Here is an 18,164-nt window from a genome sequence, read left to right on the forward strand (position 1 = left end):
GACATTGTTCAACAGATAACCTCACACCTATAGGAATAGGAACCTTCACTGGTTTACTATCCTGCATATTAAACCTCTACAGTATTGTCTCAACATACCTCCTGTAGTTTAACCAGAGCTTCCTCTTTGCTCGATCTCTTTTAATTTCCATGCCCAAAATATAGTTTGCAGCAGCAAGATTTTTCATGTCAAATTTGGAGGACAATTGGGTCTTTAAATCCTGGATAATTTCTTTGTCATTTCCAACCAACAACATATCATCCACATACAAGACTAGATAAATAACACAGTCACCAATTAATTTAAAATACACACAGTGATCTGCTTTGCTTCTGGTGAAGCCAAGTCCCCATATAAATGTATCAAATTTCTGATACGACATCCTTGATGACTATTTTAACCCACACAGAGACTTCTTTAACTTGCATACCAGTTCTTTCTTACCCTTTGCTGCAAAGCCTACAGGTTGCTTCATGTAGATTTCCTCTTCCAGATCCCCATGAAGAAATTTTGTCTTCACATCCATCTGTTCTACCTCAAAATCAAAAGCAGCAGAAACAATTAAAAGTAATCTAATAGAAGTTACCTTGGCAACAGGGGAAAAAATATCACCAAAATCAATTCCCGACACCTGGGAATAACCTTTTGTTACCAACCGAGCTTTGTATTTCTCCACTTTTCCTTCTGCATTTGTCTTCTTTTTGAACACCCATTTGGTGCCAATGGGTTTCCTTCCAGCCAGGAACTCCACCAAATCCGAAGCCTTATTTTTTTTCAAAGATTCCATTTCATCAACCATGGCCTCTTTCCAAAGTTTTCCATCCTCTGAATTTATTGCTTCCTTCACAGTTCTGGGATCATCGTCAGTAATGGATAAAGCAAAATTTAAACAGAAAGCAGATGGACTATACCTTTCAGGCTACCTTCTTTCTCGAACTGATCTTCTCATAGCCAGAGTTTGTGGCTCTTCATCTTCTGATTCCTCCTCTATTGTAGAGTCTGATTCTTCCTCCTTTAGCTCAAACTCTATCTTCTCAGGTTCCTTTCATTGGACTTCATGTTTAATAGCATCCTTCACCTCTCTGAACACCACATCTCGGTTGTACACAACCTTCGTGTGACTGGGTTCCAAAGCTTACAACCCTTTAAACCATCCTTGTACCCAATAAAGATGCACTTTTTTACTATCCAACTTGGTTAGTTTCTCCTTTGGAACATGTACATATGTATCACATCCAAATACCCTCAGATGTGAAAGAGAGGGCTTCTTACCAGTCCATACCTCTTGTGGAGTCTTATCCTCCAACGTTGATGAAGGTGACCCGTTGACGAGGTAACATGTAGTATCATCTGTCTCTGCCTAGAATTCTCATCCTAACCCAGCACCATTGAGCATGCTTCTTGCCCTTTCCATCAACGTCTTATTCATTCTTTCTGCAACTCCATTTTGCTGAGGTGTATATGGAGTAGTCTTCTGCCACGCTATACCACACTTCTAACAAAATTCTTCAAATTCCTTACTGCAAAACTCTCCACCATTATCTTTCCTCAACACCTTTATCTTCTTCTCTGTCTGGTTTCCACCAGAGCCTCAAATTCTTTAAATCTGTCAAAGACTTTAGATTTCTTCTTAAGGAAATATATTGATGCATTCCTTGAGAAGTCATATATAAATGATACATAGTACATAGAATTACCCAGTGATGGAACCTTCACAGGTCCAAATACATCACTGTGCACAAGTTCTAATATCTATTTCACTCTCTTACTACCAAAGGGGAAACTCACCCAATTCTGCTTCCCATATACACAATTTTCACAGAAATCAAAATCCAGAGAGCTATTACTCATACCTTCTACCATACCTTTACCATGAAATATCTGAAGGCCCTTTTCTCCAATATGTCCAAGCCTTTGATGCCACAACATGGTCTTCTCTCCAGAGACCACTAGATTTTCTGCTCCACTTTCAGGAACCACAGAACTATTGCACCCATAAATAACAGTGCTACCTTGCTGCTTGTACAGAGTTCCAATCCGAACTCCCCGCATGAATACCAGTGCTCCCCAAACCATCTTGCAAGTATCCTTCTCAAACACTGTTTTTACACCTGCATCATCCAACTTTCAAATAGAAATCAGATTTATGGCTAATGCAGGAATATGTAGAACACCTGGAAGCGTTCTAACCCTTCCACCTTGCAACTTCAACTTTACTTTTCCACAACCAATGATTCTAGCCTTCCTGTCATCCCCCAAGAAGACATCACCATCATAATATTTCTCATACTCGCAGAACCACTCTATGGGGAGTGAAGTGAAAGGATGCACCTAAGTCAATCAACCATGCCTCATGATCTACATGTGTACTTGAAGAAGCCAAGTACACATCCCCACCTTCATCTGAGGTGGTTTTCACCTCTGCAAAAGGGGCCTCATCAGATCCCTTTCCTTTGTCAGGAGCTTTAGATTTACTGTCCCTTTTGTAGTGCCCTTCCTTTCCACATTTCCAGCACACCACCTTTATAGGTTTCCCTGGAGATTTAGATCTCCCACTCGATGACTTATTTTTGTTTCTGTTCTGGGTCTACCATCATAGAGACAAGGCATCACCATTTTGGCTCTCCATATTTTTCCGTCTCATCTCCTCCGTTAGCAAGGATGAGACTATTTCATCAAAATGTAAGGAAATTGCATTGCTACCTATTGCAATAACCAGATTATGCCATGAATCTGGTAGAGAACATAACAAACTGATGCACTTATCTTCATATGCAATTTTAATATCAACAGATGCTAACTCACTTACCATAGTATTAAATGCATTCATATGCTCTGTCACCGAGTCTCCATCTTTCATCCTCAGGTTATACAGCTTTTTCCGCAGAAACAGTTTATTCACCAGAGACTTAGATTGGTACAAAGTCCCTAACTTGTTCCACAAAGCCTTCGCCATAGCTTCCCCTGATACGTTCAGCAATACTGAATCTGAGACACACAATCATATTGTGCTCTTTGCCTTCCGATCCAACTTCCTCCATTCTTCTTCGAACACTCCAGTTGGTTTAGTACCTAGATCTACCACGACCCACTGGTCTTTATCCACCAACAGATCCTCCATCTTGAGTTTCCACAACTCAAAACTTTGACCATTAAATTTCTCGATCTCTGTCTTTCCACTGCTCGCCATCTTCTTTCACCACTAAAATTGATCTCACAGATCTCCCACTGAACAGGGTCTATCATGGGCCCAAGAAAAACCCCTCAGCAACAAAGGTGTCCCCTTGAAGCCAAAGCAGCTCTGATACCACTTGTTGGGATCACAATTGCTGTTACACCAAAACCCACTGGTGTTAGTAAACGGACGCATCGCTAGAGTTAACGAATCCTCAAGAGGTGGTTAGTCCATGTCAAGAAACACATAGGGAGTGCTGGATTACCGAATGCCCAACAATCTCCCCCCCAGCGCAAGCCAGGTGTGATTCGAACTCGAGACCTTTGGCTCTAATACCAAATGTAGGTTTTAACCCCGTATAGAAATTACCTGCATACGAATTCTAAAACACAAAAAAAAAAAATGTGAGATCATAACACACAAAACACATATACACAAAGATTTTCCCCTAGATCCCAAAACTGGGACTACCAGCTTGATTTTTCATTATGTTCCTTTCAATGTTAAAATACATATTTATACATGCCGAAGCATCCAATACCATAGACCTAAAACTATCGCATCCAATACCATGGACCGAAAACCATCGTGTCCAAAAAACATGTGCAAAAATCATGCACAAAACCATAGGTGCGTCCGCCCAACCTAACATAGGGTCCAAAACCAAAATTTTCTGGAGCGCTGCCCCGGACCCCATAAAGTGGGGTTACGGGTGCCCTTTAAACCCATGTTAACTACATGGAAAGAATATAACACAACCCAACACAAATAACAATATAGAAAAAATAAACTCGTGCATCAATACATCACTATTTCATAAAACCATTATTCATCACAACATAAAGCGCATTCATGCATACTAGAAGATAATAGATAAAACACAAGTATTTCTCCAATAATCTTCTTTATTGATATTTAGTTAAGATTACAAACTCAAAACTTCCTTGCACACTCAGCTACAAGTGTTCGTGCACTCAACTGCGGACACTACTCTAGGCCTCTGTGCACTCAGTTGCAGAGTCTTTCCCTCCTCTAAGACTTATACTTTTGTGCTAGACTTCTTCTCTTGTACCCATAGACAACTTTCTTTCTTCTATTATGCCTTAGACTCTCTAAGACACATATTTATACAATCCCATGGTCTGCATACCATGGGTAGATCTTCAAAAAGCTGACTTAACTTACATAACAGAGGGTCAAAACCCTTTTTGACTCTTTACTTAACTGTCAGGCCAGGGTAACTCCAGGATGAGCAGGAGAAAATAATTGATGATCTTATTCATTAACTAACTCATGTTTATATACAAAAATAAAACGGATCAGTTCATCTTCTAGATGACTGTCCAGTTCACCCATCCGTTTCGGATTAGGTGTCAACATTCCCCCCCTTAATCTGAAGGGATGTTGGTGAGTCCAAGCATCGTTCTGAATCTTTCAAGCTTTTCTCTTCCAAGCGCTTTGGTGAAGATGTCTGCAATTTGCTCGTTTGTGGAACAATGACGGAGATGGATTGTTTTGGCCTCAACATGATGTCAGATCAGATGATGTTTAGTATTTATGTGCTTAGTACGATCATGGAACTTTGGGTTCTTGGCCAACTTTATTGCAGATGTGTTATCAATCATGAGTGGAGTTGATTGTATTTGTTTTACTTGCAAATCTTCAAGAATTTTCCTGAGCCACACAATTTCTTTCGTTGCTTCAGCTGCTGCCACATATTCTGCTTCTGTTGTGGAATCTGCTGGTACTGATTGTTTGCGTGATCTCCAGGAGATAGCTCCTGATCCAAGACTCATAGCATATCCTGAAGTAGATACCTCAGTTTCTTTGTCTCCATCGAAGTCTGAATCAGAGTATCCAATCAAGTTGAAGTCGTCCACCTGTGTATACTTGATTCCAAGGTCTTGAGTTCCCTTCAAGTACCTTAGAACTCTTTTTGCAGCAGACCAATGTCCCTCACAAGGCTTTTGCATGAACCTGGAGAGGATTCCAACAGCAAATGAAATGTCTGGTCTGGTAGTAGTGAGGTAGATGAGACTTCCTACAAGCTGTCTATACTTTGTTGCATCCTCAAATTCCTTTCCTTCAATAGATGTGAGCTTCAAGTTTTGTTCCATTGGAGTACAAAGGGGATTGCACTCTGTCATGCCAAATCTGTTTAACAAATCTCCAATGTATTTCTTTTGAGAAAGAAATATGGACTTTGGATGTTGGGTTACTTCAATGCCAAGATAGTAATGAACATAGCCCAAATCAGTCATTTCAAAAATTTTTCCTAATTCTTTCTTTATGGATGCAATATAGCTTTCATTGTTCCCTGTCATTAAAAGATCATCTACATATACCAAAAGATATACAACTGTTTTGCCAACTTTCTTGACAAATAAAGTTGCATCATCAAGATCAAAATGTTTGAAGTTGAGTTTCAGAAGATGCTCAGTTAGTTTTTCATACCAGGCTCGTGGTGCTTGTTTGAGGCCATACAAGGACTTCACAAGTTTGCATACTTTGTGTTCATACCCTTTCACAGCAAATCCTTCAGGCTGGGACATAAAAACATTCTCTTTTAGGTCTCCATTCAAGAATGCAGTTTTTACATCCATTTGATGGACTTTCCAACCGTTCTGAGCAGCTAGTGCAAAGAGTGTCCGGATGGTGGCCCATTTTGCTGTGGGAGCAAAAGTTTCCTCATAATCGACCCCTTCCTTCTGTGCAAAACCTTTTGCCACAAGCCTAGCTTTGTGCTTGTCAAGTGAGCCATTAGCTTTGTACTTGTTCTTGTAGACCCACTTGCAGCCAATTGGTTTGGTTCCGAATGGAGGATCAGCCAGCTTCCAAGTGCCATTCTTTATGAGGGCATCATACTCCTTCTGCATCACTTCTTTCCATTCATCATGAGAAGCAGCTTCTTTGAAGGAAGTTGGTTCAAAATCTGTAGACAAGTTCAATTCACAATCATAAGTAACATCCATATCAACAGGTGAATTAGAGTTATCTACATCACCTCCATCTTGTCGGTTTGTATTTCTAGTTCCTGTTTTTCCAATTTCATCAGGATGAACACTTTCAAGTGTCTTTTTCAGCCACTTTGGGGGACCTTTCTGAGATGTTCTAGTCTGTTCTGTTGATTGAGTTGGGACTGAATCAAGATTAAGTCTCCCAATTCTATCAATTACATCACTTAAAGCATCATCCGTTGTTGGAGTGTCATGCAGGGGAGATTGTTCTTCAGAAGGAGATTCCACATGTTGATCTAGTATAGGAATCCCCCCTTCAAGATGTGGAATCTAATTATCAAACTCTTGGAATGATTTCGGTTTTGTGAATCTATCCAAGCGATCAAGTTGCCGCTCAACAACACTGTCAGATTTGGATGATTCAAGAAAAATGACATCTCTAGATAAAACAAACTTTTTATTTACTTCATCATAGAGGCGGTATGCTTTAGATGTGTTTGAATACCCCAGGAAGATACACTTACGACTTCTAGCACCAAGTTTGTTTCTATGTACCTTTGGTATTAAAGCATAACAGGTGGAACCAAAAATCCTGAGATGTTTTACCGAAGGAACATGTCCATACCACAATTCATAAGGAGTCTTGTTTCTTATAGCACTAGATGGACATGTATTCTTTATATATGCAGTACATAGAACAGCATCAGCCCAAAACATTGTCTTTACATTTTTGAAGAAAAGCATGGATCGTACCATATTCAAAATTGTTCTGTTCATTCTTTCAGCTACACCATTCTGTTGAGGATTATAAGGCACAGTTGTTTGATGTTTAATCCCATGTTGGCGAAGATAGTGTTCAAATTCATTTGATGTATATTCTTTTCCATTATCAGTGCGAATAGACCCAATATGAGATTGTGCATCATTTTCAATCCATTTATGAAAATTCTTGAATGTTTGAAAAGCATCAGATTTGTTCTTCAAAAATAAACCCAACACATTCTGGTGTAATCATCAATAAATGTCATGATATATTTATTTCCATTTGCAGAAGAAATAGGCATTGGACCACATAAATCTGAATGAATGAGTTCAAGCTTCCTATGTGCTCTTGAATTTGAATCATGAAAAGACTGTTTGCTATGCTTTCCTAGAATGCAAGCATCACATTGCTTATGTTTTCTAGGAATTGTAGGCAAACCAGCAACACCATTTTTCTTCAACAAGCGGAGACTATCATAGTTTAAATGTCCAAATCTAGCATGCCATAATAAACTTGATGGAAGTGCACCTTCTTCATGATGAGAAATATATGAGAAATGTTGTGCATGAGCAGAGGTTCCTTGCAGTTTAAGAAGTCTTTCTTCTTCTATACCCCTCATGACAAGTGAGTGGTCAGATGCCTTTCTTACCTCAAGCTTGCCATCAAACATGTGAATGGAGTGACCTTGCTGGCGGATGTGGACCAGGGACAACAAGTTTCTCTTGAGCTGTGGGAGATATAGAACATGATCCAGAAGAAAGTATGGAAGACCAGGCAGTTTAAGCCTGATTGTGCCAAGCCCTGATGGCTTGATTTTTGACTGATCTGCAAAGTATACTGCTCCATCAACATTGTCAGTGAAATCTTCAAAAAAATCTTTCCTATGAGTCATATGACAGGTTGCTCCTGAATCAAGAAACCAGTCATTTTTCGAAGAAGCAAGTGAAGCATTAAACAAATCTTCATTTACTCCAATGTTACATTGTGCCTCAATATAGTGAGCGGATTCAGGTGCTTTACCTTTGTCTGTGTCATCAGTTTTACCTTTCTACTGATTTCTTCTCTGCTCAACTTTGTCCCATGGTAGCTTGCATGTAGAAGCATCATGTGATCCATTTCGTTTGCAGCAAATGCAATGCAGATCTGCCTTTTCTGCTTGAGAATGTCTGCCCCCCCTGCCTCTGAAGTATCTTCCTCTTCCTCTTCACCCACCTCTTCCTCTTGTAGAATCTTGAGCAGGATGCTTTTCTTTGTGAGCAAGGCAAACATTCTCTTCAGAAGATTCAGGGACTGTTTTCTTTCCAAAGGCTTTCTCTCTTTCAGTAAAGTTAACTTTTTCACAAGAGAGTCAAAGGTTATATCTTTAAGATTTCCATTTGCTTGTAAAGACTCAAGATAATTTGAGTAGGTAGGATAGAGTGCTTTGAGAAAGGCAATAAGAGAGATATCCAGCTCAACCTTAGTGGATTTAATATCATGCATTATAGACTTTATTTCAGATGCAAGAGCAAGAGGATCATTATTTTTCAGTTCAAGAGTGAAGAGTTTAATCATGAGCTGAACAACTTCAAGTGCAGAATCTGTATCATAGAGTTCTTTCAGCTTTTGTAGAGCTTCAAAGGCAGTGGAATAGGATGAAATATGACGACTTACTTCTTCATTTACAGATGCTGCAATCAATGCATAGGCTTTGCTGTTCTTGTTTTCCCAAATGGCGAGTTCTTTGTCTGATGTAGGCTGCACAGGGTCTTTGTCTTCTTCTCCGACACACACTCCCTTCCACAACTCATTGGAGATGAGGGTGTGTTTTACCATCCGAGACCATTCAGAATAGTTCTCCTTGCCTGTGAGAACTATTCCTACCATAGAAATGATTGAATGCATTCTGTAAAAAATTACTTCTACTGATAAAAAATCCTTACGTTACAGCCTTCAAATCCCTCTAATATTTGCTTAAAAAAAAACATCAGCATTTCATTGTACATATCACTGCAATACTACTGTTTTGAAAATAAAAATGCGCAAGGCATCACTTCAATGTATTAATATATCACTTCAATATATCAATATATATCATGTAATACTACAGATGCTTTAGACCCAAAACTGCTCAACCAAAAACTGCTATCATCACATAAAACTGCTCAATCAAAACTGCTATCATACCATCACATAAAACTGCTCAATCAAAACGAGGCTGTGGAATATTTAAAGGCTCGTGCTGCCAAATCAACAACTCATAAAAAACAACGCTTACATACACTGAATACTCTGCTCTGACACCAGTTTACAATACCAACCATGTTACAACAATGACATATCTCAGAAAAAAAAGACGGGATCATTAAGAGGCCACAGCCAAAGAGTTTTCTGTGGCGCTGAAGTATACAGGAGTGTCTTTGGCCCAATTTTTAAACACCAATGACCAGATCCAAGCACCGCAGATCCAAGCACCGCACGGCTCAAGGGGCGCAGCAAGACACGGAAAATGATGAAGTCGAGGGGCCAAAATATTGAATAGCAATTGCGTTTTACAGGATTGTATAACAGCTACGAAGAAGGGGCCATAATAAACACCCTAATACTTTTTAGATAGCAAGAGCAGCGCAAGATTCATCTATTTCGAATTGACTCCCCGATTAAAAGCGTTTGATCCCAGTTTGGGCGATGGGTATCGCGAATTTCATCCACCTATGTCTATTATGTTGTCTCGGAGGAAGCCTATGCCTTGGAGCGATTGCTACAACATGCATTACATTCAATGGAGAGAAATATGATTGCCTTCTACCAAATTATGAAAATAAGGGCTTTAAAAAAAATCCAATCAACAATACAGCAGTAGCGTTACGGCATTGATGGATAAGCAGAGTAGGACAAAGACACCTGATGAAGGGTGGTGGTCTTACGAGTTCTGCTACCATGGAAAAGTGAGGCAATTTCATGCAGTGGAGAATGAAATGAACAATTTACCATTCACCCGTGAACAAACTTCAATCAGCCGCTTTAGAGGAAAATTTGAGTTTTTCCACCAAATCCCGCGCCTTGACCATCCTTGGTTTTCCTGGTGTACACGTTGTGGAGAGGCAGCAGAAAAACGGATGCGCAGATGCGTTGGAATATGGACAGATATGTCAGGTCAGAGGCAGTGCAGAGAGGGGCAGCGAATCCAGGCAAACGTTTATAAAAATTGTGCAGTCTCCAGGACAGAGGCACGACAGAGAAAACGGATGCGCAGTCTCTCAGGACAGAGGTTTCATGAGGCAGCAGAAACCTGGCAGAGGCAGGAGTTATAGCTATTTCTGGGACCTGTGTTCTGATACCATGTCAGGCCAGGGTAACTCCAGGATGAGCGGGAGAAAAGAATTGATGATCTTATTCATTAACTAACTCATGTTTATATACATAAATAAAATGGATCAGTTCATCTTCTAGATGACTGTCCAGTTCACCCATCCGTTTCGGATTAGGTGTCAACATTAACTACCTGCTCCACGACCACAATTTGCAGAGACTTTTCATCTTTTTACATGAAACTTAGACTTTTGCCCCAAAAATTGTGATTTTGCAAAAAACTTGGGATTTTTCCCCAAAAATGACCCAGGGGACCCCATCCCAACAAGATTACATATATAATCTGAGGGAAACATGAAGCACCCTTTCTTGTTTTGGATATGAAAAATGTCGCATTAAACTATACAACCAAGAAATAAGAATAGAACTCTATAGCCAGATATCCATGCTTCCATTGTCCTTTAAGATTATGGAAGAAATGAAAGAAAATCAACCTAACAACTGAGAATTCAGAAGTTGTAGCTTTTGGAAATGTTGGGAGTGTATGCATATACAATTAACAAGATAATTACTATAAATAATTTGGCTTGGTTGTGGTACTAAGGAATGCTTAGAACCAAGACATTAATGTCGCTATGGTGCAAATGGATCTCTAGTTCCCCCACTGGTGTAGCGATGGCCTAATTTTTCATCCCATTAAACTCTTTTATATGCAATTAAGGAGGTGGAAAAACCCCCTAGGTTCTCTCCTAGTTGTCTCCATGAAGCCCCTGCATAGTAATAGCCTAAAAAATGCTTCATTTTCATGTAGTTAAACCACATTAGGCCACATACTATCAAAAACACCTTTTACTCCTCTTAATAAGCACAAGATAACAAAAAATGTGACTTAATGTAAGAGAAGGATAGTTTTAAGGCTAGAGGATGGCATAATGATCTTCAAAATGTACCTATTGGTGGGACTCATCAATGGTCAACCACGTTTTATAAAATCAATCATTGTCAACCATGGTCAGTCATGATCAACCATGGTCTAATGTTGCATTGTGACAAATATTATCTTAGTATGAAAATCAACCATGGCCAACCATGGTCCAATGTCGCATTGTGACTGAGATTGTCTCGATATGAAAATTTATCATGGTCAAGCATGGTACAACATTGTATTATGACAAGGATTGTCTCAACCAAAAAATCAACCATGGTTAACCATGTTTATTTTAGGGTTTGTAATATGTATCTTAGGGTTTATATACCTTAGGTTTATAATATTAATCCCTTGTGTTTAGTATTATTTCCTTGGGTTTATAATCCTTTGGGGTTTTTGTATTAATCCCTTGGGTTTATTATTACCTTGGTTTATAATATAAATCTCGTGGGTTTATTAATCTAAGAGTTCATATTCCTAGGGTTTAATATTATTCTCTTGGGTTTATAACCTCAATCCATTTGGTTTATTAATCTAAGGATTCAAATACCTAGGTTTTAATGTTATTCCCTTGGATTTAATATTATTTCCTTAAGTTTATAATCCCTTGGGTTTTTAGTATTAATCCCTCAATTTTATTATTCCCTTGGGTTTATAATATCCATCATGCTCAAACGTGGTTAGTCATGGTCAACCAACGTCAACCATGTTTTCTAAAATCAATCAAGGTCAACCATGATCTATCATAGTCAACCATGGTCAAACGTCACATTGTGACAAAGATTGTCTCAATATGAAAATCAACCATGGTCAACCATCGTCCAACCTCAGATTTTCACAAAGATTGTCTCGATATGAAATTCAATCATAGTCAATCATGGTCAACCATGGTCCACCATTGCATTATGACAAGTATTGTCTCAATATGAAAATCAATCATGGTCAACCATGTTTATTTTAGGGTTTATAATACTTATCTTAGGGTTTATACACCTTGGTTTTATAATATGAATCCCTTAGGTTTAATACTATTCCCTTGGGTTCACTTTTCCTTGGGGTTTAGTATTAATCCCTTAGGTTGATTATTCCCTTACCTTTACTAATCTAAGGGTTAAAGCATGGTTGAGCATGGTCCAACATCCAATTGTGACAGAGATTGTCTCAATATGAAAATAAATCACGGTCAACCTTGTAAAATCATGGTTGATCATAGTCAACCATGGGCAACCACGGTCCAATGTCACATTGCGACAAAGAATTTCCCAGTATGAAAATAAACCATGGTCAACCATGGTTCAACATCACTTTATGTCAAGAATTGTATCAATATGAAAATCAAACATTGTCAACCATGGCTAGTCATGGTCAACCATTGTTAATAATGATTGCCACATTGTGACAAAGATTGTCTCATGGTCCATTGTTGCATTGTGACAACCATGGTGAACCATGGTCCAACGTTGCATTGTAAGACAAACTATCTCTATATGAAAATTAACCATGGTCAACATAGGTCAACCATGGTCCAACACTACATTGTCATCGATATTCCCTCAATATGAAAGTCAATCATGGCTAACCATGGCTAGCCATGGTCCAACATCACATTGTGACAAAGATTGTCTCAATATCAAAATCAACCATGGTCAGCGATGGTCAACCATGCGTTTTTAGGGTTTATAATATTTATTGTGCCGAGAGGCGCTCTATAGCCTAGTACATTAGGAAGATATTGTCACATAATGTTAAATTTAAAATGTTAAAATATATGAGTGTGTGTGTGTGTGGTCTAATATATGTAAATGTGAGAGATGTTGTGTGTAATGTTACTTTAAAAAATTAATAACGTTACTTTAAAAATCAATATCTACCATAAATAAAATACTTCAATTTCCACCTTTATTTTACATGAGACTTTATATAGTGAGATAATGTAATTGAAATTAATGAAATTAGTAAAAAGTTACTTTCTAGTATGAGGGATATACCTAATTTCTTCATTGAGCCGAGATCAAATGCCTATAGTATGCTAGAAATGTGTAACATACATAATGTAAACATTTTGACTCGGTCAAAATAAAATTAAAATTAAAATATGGTATAGATGTGTAACTTAATGTAACATAACGTATTGTAAACATTTTAACTTGGTGAAAATAAAATAAAAATAACAAAATAAAAATAACCCTATAAAAATTAAATTATAAAAACAAAATGACACATGGTATTGACCCATGAATTTTAGAATCCATGGTATTGACTCATAGTATTAATGTGGAATATAACTTATTTAAGAAGGAGATTAAATCAGCCTAGATCCATCTTAGTTTGATGCTATATTTAGATACCTAATTAGCTATAGCATATAAAGGTAAAATATTTTATGGATATGTTCATGTTGGGCATTTATTTGGATATGATAAGAGGTGGGGAAACATTATGAAAAATGTAACTATTACATTTTATATAATATTTTTACCTACCTCTATCCAATTTTTACCTTGTTATATTGGGTAAAATATAATACTATAATATTACATTTTACCCAATATTTCCCCTCAACTAGTTCACTTCTTATTGTAATTTTTCTTTATATTTAAAATTTAAAAACAAAACAAACTCAACTATAAAATTAGCATGGGTGAGTGAAAATATTGAGTAAAATGCGATATTTAGGTTGGGATGTGATGAGAAATATTACATAAAATGTAATAATATTATATTTTATTTAGTATTTCTCCCTAGTACCCCTAGCCACCTTTTATTGGGTGGGGGCAGTAATAAATATTGGATAACATATAATATTGTAATATTATATTTTATCCAAGATTTCCCTCACCTGATTCACTTTTTATTAAAAAAAATCTTTATGTTGGAGGTTCATAAGTAAACCTAACTCCTCTATAAGCATTTTATCCCAGTATGGTAGAAATGTTGTAATGTTTAACATTTTGACTAGATAAAAATAAAATTAATAAAATAAAAAACATAAAATTAATAACTATATTTATATTTATAATTATAATTAATAATTAAACCAAACTAGATCCATCTTAACTCCGGATCTACCAAGTGCTGAGAGGGATCAAATTTCTTGAGATGCAAATCTCTTTCAAAGTGAAAAGATAGTTGATACCTCTCAGCACTTGGTAGATCCAGAGTTAGGATGGATCTATGATGGTCTTAGGGTATAAATACCTTAGCTTTATAATATTAATCTTTTTGGTTTAATATTTTTCCCTTAGGTTTTAATCTCTTAGGTTTATTTGTGCCTTGAGTTTATAATATCAACCCCTTAGGTTTATTAATCTAATAATTCATATTCTTACAGTATAATATTATTGACTGGGTTTATAATATTAATATTATGGTTTAATATAGATTGATTGGGTTCATAATCCATTGGGTTTATAATAGAAATTCCTTGGGTTTATAATATTAATCCTTTGTGTTTAATATAATTTTCTGGGGTTTAAAATGCCTTGGGTTTCTAATATTAATAATCACTTTGCTTATTAATATAAATATTTATTATATTATTGATAATATCAATAATATTATCATTTTTTTCGATAATAAACACTAAATTTATATTATTTTTGAGAGAACAAGTACATTTAGTTTGTGATCAGCTTGTCCTGCCTCACTCTGACCATATCTTTTATGAAGGGCTACACAACCATACAAGCCAAAAGATTGATAAAATTAGAACACATCCTGTCACATTCATTTCAAGGTAGAAAACATTGTAGGTGCATGTTTGCATGATCCGGTTGGTCCATTTGGTCATGCTGGTGAAATTCAATATGCTTCAATCGTGCTTCAATCTCCTATAGTCATTCATTTGTTCATCGTTGGCTTCTACGAATGTTTTCCAATTGTTTGAAGATTTCCTCCTCAATGAAATGAATATCATTCCAATATGAAACATTTTCATTATGATACTCATATAGATAGTCCCAAAGGATATCCAGGTTGGCCTGGATCCCTCTCAATTGCATAGAAATTGTTTCCAGGGAGGAAACTTGAACAACACAACCAGGAGGTGTTTCAGGGTTCTATGCTAACTCCTCCTTCCTATCCAAGCTGGCTGAGCATGCCTCGCTAGAGGAACACGCTCCATACCCCTGCCCTATAGGTGGCCGCTGTATCCACCCCCTCAACGGGGTCTACATCTCTACCTCAACATACCTATAAGCACTAGAATAATTCCATGTAGACCAATACCCCAATCCAGGAGGCACTTGAGCTAGGCATAACAAAAAATAGTCCCAAATACTCACCATGAGACTACAAAACACCTTGGATTTAGGGGTTCATCTCTACCATACAAGGACGAGACCACACTGAACCCCCCAACAAAACAAATATAATTAAACTCCTCAAGAGAAAACAACCCCCAGAACCTAACAATATACCCCCCATAATCCAGCAAATGAGTTTTCCTAAACCATTGGGGACCTCATAACTTAAAACCCAAGTTGTCATGAACCATATAGATACAATATTTCTTCCCCCTAAGGCCCTACTCTACCTCTGTCCCTAGACCAATTGGGACCATATACGTAAGAGAAGGGTTCAATTGATAACAATTCCAACTTTGGGGGCATAGATTTCTTCTTCCAAGGGTTTGAGACACCTGTAGGTATCACCAACTACTTCCCGCCCATAATAACTTGTATCCATACTGACAAAGATCCTAGTCTTACAAACCTCACAAAAGACTAAATTAGCCTAGTAAGTCCACCTTCTCACTTGAACTATAGCCCAAGAAAAAGAAATAGAAAGGTAATCAGATATAACCAACAAAAACAAACCTAAGAGATAAAGAATTACCCAAACACGCTTAATGAAATATTTCCATCAATACATAAGGAGATGTGTTAGGAGGTGAAGAATTTGTAACCCAGGGAGGAAGGAGAAACACAACAGTGTAAATTCTCCTAACCTTAGTGCTCTTGGATCCCAGAAAAAGTCTTGAGCATAAAACCACACACAAGGGTGCTCGTCGCAGTTAACTCCTTACCACCCTAACCTTTCGGATTTTTCCACAAACATTCTTTCACATTGCCCACAAAAAAAAAATTGTAACATTCCTTTGACAGGCAGATAATACACCCCTTAATTCTCTAGAGCCTTCCTTCTTTAGGTGGAGTGCCCCCCACTTACTCTCTTTAATCCATGCATGTATCACAATTGGTTAGGAGTGGGGATCCTAAGAACACCTCGATCGCGAGTTGTATACCCCCATGGGCGGAAGATAAATATAAATAAATTAACTTAGTGATGTTCTTGATGGACTCCAAGCCGATATTTATACACTTCTGAGTTGCACTCCAACTAAGGGAAAAATCATAATGGTCCTCCTGAGCACCCAATTAGCTAACCAATCGGCCACTAAATTTCCCTCCCTCAAGGTATGTTGGTTGGGCCTAGGTTTCCTTTAGAGGCCCCATCAAAACTTATTTTCATAAAGCCTTGGGGTGGCTTGATAATGGAAGAAGGTGGACAGACTTGAAGCTCCTTCTCTCCTTCTGAGTAGAGGGCGTCATCTCGGCAGAGAGATTCAAGGTGTTTAGGATTTTTGTTTCTGTCTGGTCTACTTTTCAGTCCTCCTCATTCCATTTTTTTTTTCCAGAATAGTCTCTCTTATGTTTTCAATCACTGTCTTCAATACAGTGGTAGGTGGTGATTCCTGGTCTCAAAATATTTCCTTGTTACTAGCTTTCCATATGTTTCAAATAATGAATCCCATGGCTAAGTTTCAATCTCGGTTAACTATGGGGTTTTTGAAGAAAGACAACCTCTAGTTTTTTATTGTGTTGGCTACACTATTTGGGTCACTAGATAAAAATAGTGATAGTGCTACAGACCATATCTCTCCATCCACTCAACACTCATTTAGTAAGATATCCATTGTCTCCACACTCGGTCTACACATTGTACATTCTGATGGGCCTATGAAGCCATTTTTAAGTGTGCGGTCCTAGATGAGGATATGCTTCTGGCCCATTAACTACAAGAAGTGGGAGACTTATAGCCATAGTATCCATTTCCATATCTTCTCCCATAGGGTGTTACGGTTCTAACATTGAACATATTTCTTGATGAGGTGAGCTTCCTTAATAGCGTATTAACTCATAGCAGGATAACCCCATTAGAGTTTGCCTAATGAATGCATGATTGGGATCCCCCTCTCCTTGAACTATTGCATGAAGAAATGCCAGTTGTTTGGGCCCCCTTCGAGTTTCCAATCCCGGACTTAATTCCACTCTCACCATTCTCCATTTTCTGAGAAATTCTTCCATAAATATTCCACTACCTTAGTACTCCTTTGGTATAGGATAGTTTTTATCCCTTGAAGGTCATTGAGATGTTTTAATCGAGGAAATTACTACCAAGATTCCTCCCAGAAGAGAGTTGTGGAACAATTGCGCACTTCCCAAAACATATGATTTTGAATGAGGTGGGAATTCTTATGGGCCATGTTCCATAAGGAGGATCTATAGAACCATGAGCACTTGTCAAGGAGCTCCAATTCAGATTTCCCTCTTACATACTTACAGTTCCATATCTTCTTCCATTGTTCATTCCCCCCTTGAATCCAACACTACCATAATTTAGCACCCATGACCTCATTTGTCATTTTAGGATCTCATAGTCCCAATCCACCATAGGATTTGGGGAGACATAGCTTCTCCCGGGCGACCAATGACCATTTTGTAGTAGTATTGACCCTTTTCCTAAGAAATATACAAAATATTGAAACCAAGCCTTGGTACATACATTTTCGATATGGCAGGGCTGACAGCTGGTGTATAGGGACGGCCTGAAGTATATATTTGAGGAGGCTGGCATGACTAGAAAGGTTGAGGACACAAAATGTCTAACTAGAGAGTTTTGAAGCCTGTTTTCTACAAAGATCTTTCTATCAGGATATTTTCAAGAGGTTAGCTACTAAGGGGACCCTAAGGTATTTAGATGGGAATGATCTATCGAAAACCCTATAAGGCGAGGTAAGTGGTCTTCCACTAGTTTAGGGATATTAAA

The sequence above is a fragment of the Pinus tabuliformis genome, chromosome 3_2, assembly GCF_031772625.1.
Source record: "Pinus tabuliformis cultivar Carrire ecotype Pingquan chromosome 3_2, CPIR1, whole genome shotgun sequence".
Classification (NCBI taxonomy): Eukaryota; Viridiplantae; Streptophyta; class Pinopsida; order Pinales; family Pinaceae; genus Pinus; species Pinus tabuliformis.